This window comes from Arachis ipaensis, chromosome B8 (assembly GCF_059453495.1).
Source record: "Arachis ipaensis isolate K30076 ecotype BB chromosome B8, ASM5945349v1, whole genome shotgun sequence".
Lineage (NCBI taxonomy): Eukaryota > Viridiplantae > Streptophyta > Magnoliopsida > Fabales > Fabaceae > Arachis > Arachis ipaensis.
Window position 1 is genome coordinate 56250822 of NC_142443.1, and position 2673 is coordinate 56253494.

A 2673-nucleotide genomic window follows, 5' to 3' on the forward strand; every position below is an offset into this window, starting at 1 on the left:
CCAATGCAAACATCATGAAGTCTTTTCAAGGTTGTAATGGGGCCAAGGTATGGGTAAAGGTACATATATGGCTAAGTAAGCTTATAAATTGAATCTTTAATTAACCCAAGCTTTCACCTAACACATATATATATTCTATATGACTTAAATTTCACACCTAGCTACCCAAAATTTTCTTTTCACATTCCTTACTCATGTATCAACTTTTATGTTAATTTTATCATACCTGCATTGATCTTTGAAATTTAACTTAGCATTGGGGTAATTTTGTCCCCTTATTATTTTATTATTTTTTTATTTTTTTATTTTTTAAATAAAAGTAAACATAGTTTATCAATGCACATAGATTTTTAATTTTCTATAGTTTCACATGAGTAGGTACCCAAATTCCCATTATATTATCATGACACATCCCCTTATTATCCTTTGTTCTCACAATCTTCCCATACTCAATTAACACACAATTCTATCTTAAGCTAACTAAAGATTCAATTGGGATATAAAATTGTTTTTCTGCTTAAGGTTAGTGATGTGGTGAAATACAGAACAAATGGGATTTGAAGGCTCAAAATGGCTAACAAAGGTAATTGAAAGGGTAGGCTTATTTGGGATAAGTGAGCTAAACAAATAATGGCCTCAATCATATGCAAGCATATAAATATATTAAACATTGGACATATATGATGAAACAAAATATAAATTACAATCATAGAGAAGTAAACACACAAGAACAAAATGATTATGATTAAATAATGTAACCATGTATAAAGGCTCAAATCTCACAGGTTGTGTGTTCTTTAGCTCAAAAACCATGTTCCAAACATAACTTCAAGCAAATTTTAACATGAAAGTTTTGATTAAAATTAGTGAAATTTTGTTCTAAAAATAGGATCTTAGAAGCATAGTTGTAAAAACCAGACCTGACCGGCCGGTTCGACCGGAAAACCGATGAACCGGATCTTGTACCGGTCCGGTTTGATATATTGACCGTTTAAGAAAACGAACCGGTCAAAATCGGTACGAACCGATCAAACCGGCTCAAACCGACACGGACCAGAACCGAACCGGTCCAGTCAACAACGTAGTCAACCTGCGTGCCGATGACGTCACGTTGACGTCAGCATGCGGGTTGTGAAATTTGCAAAATACAATGCAAGGAGTAGGAATCGAACTTGGATCTTCTAGATTGAAGACCAAGTTGACAACCACTGCACTAACCCATTGCTTTAGTATTGCTAATGCTTTTTATAATATATATTTCAATTTTTTATAACTAATGCTTTTTATATATATATATTTCCATATATATATACATGGAAATACTTAACTCAATATTTTTTAAATTAATTATTTTTTAATTGAAGTACAAATTAATTAATTTTAAAATAAAAAATAATAATGAATATAAAAATAAAATAAAAATTATTTATTCTGAGAAAAAAATTAATTTATATAATTATTTAATTATATAAAAATATTTAGACCTTGAAATTATTCTTTAGATATAATTCATAGATTATTATTCTTATTGTGCCTAATTAAGATACTATATAGTAGTATGAACTAATTATATGTCTATTTTTGTATTAGTTATTTATAGAATTCGACTTAATTGTTCTTAAAATGTTAGTAAAAATATAATTTTTCAAAATTTAATTTTAGGTTTTTGACTATTTTTATTTTTTATTTGCATAGTACCGAGTCAACCGGTTCAACCAGTGACCCACCGGTTGAACCAGTGACCCAGTGACCCAGTGACTTGACCGGTTCAATTATCGGTTCGGTTCTGACAACTATGCTTAGAAGAAACTTATTGTCTTTTCAATCAAGTAGAACATGCATGCAACTAATCTATTACTATGCAATCTATCTTATTCTACAAAAGAAAAACTAACTAAATATCCTATTTTATTGGTATTAGGGAAGAGAAATTACCTCCGAAAGTCAGGTACTGACCGACCTCCCCACACTTAAGGCTTTGCACCGTCCTCGGTTCCGTCTGTCAGGAACAAGGGTGGGCTGGTAGCAGTATCTCCACAATCGGGACCATCATGGCTCCCTGTGCTGGTAAAGAAAGTGGAGTCCGGGGTGTCTGAGTCTCTGTATTTTCCCTTAAGTAGCTCCTTGAGGTACGTGAATCGGCGCTTGTTACGGCGCTCTCTTAGCTTTGCTTTGTGTTCCTGCCGATCCAACCTTTCAAGTATCTGATGGAGCAGTTGATTGGTTGTAGGTGCTTGTGGTGTTGAAGGAGGAATGTCTTCAGCCGGTTCAGTAGGCTGTCTTGTAGTGGCTGCTGGAGGTCTAATATATTTCCCATTAGAGACATACTGATCATCCCGTGGAAGCATGGCTTTGGTGTCCCCAGCTCTATAGGAGACTCCGGCTGTTGAGACAAGATCTGAGACCAAGGCAAGAAAAGGTAAGTTGCCCGCAATTTGTACGTGTCCCATGGCATTCCGATGTGTCTTGGGAGGTTCAGAGGTTGATCTGTAAGGATGCACCATAGTAGAACGGCCATGTCTGCAGTGAAGGAGGACTCGTGAGTGCTCGGAAAGACGTAATGGGACATAATCTGTGCCCATACGCGAGCCTCCAAGGTAAGTACAGAAGCCAATATTCCCTTAGGACGGGAACGATGGTATCCGTAGATCCATCTGCTGCCAGGTAGGGCGA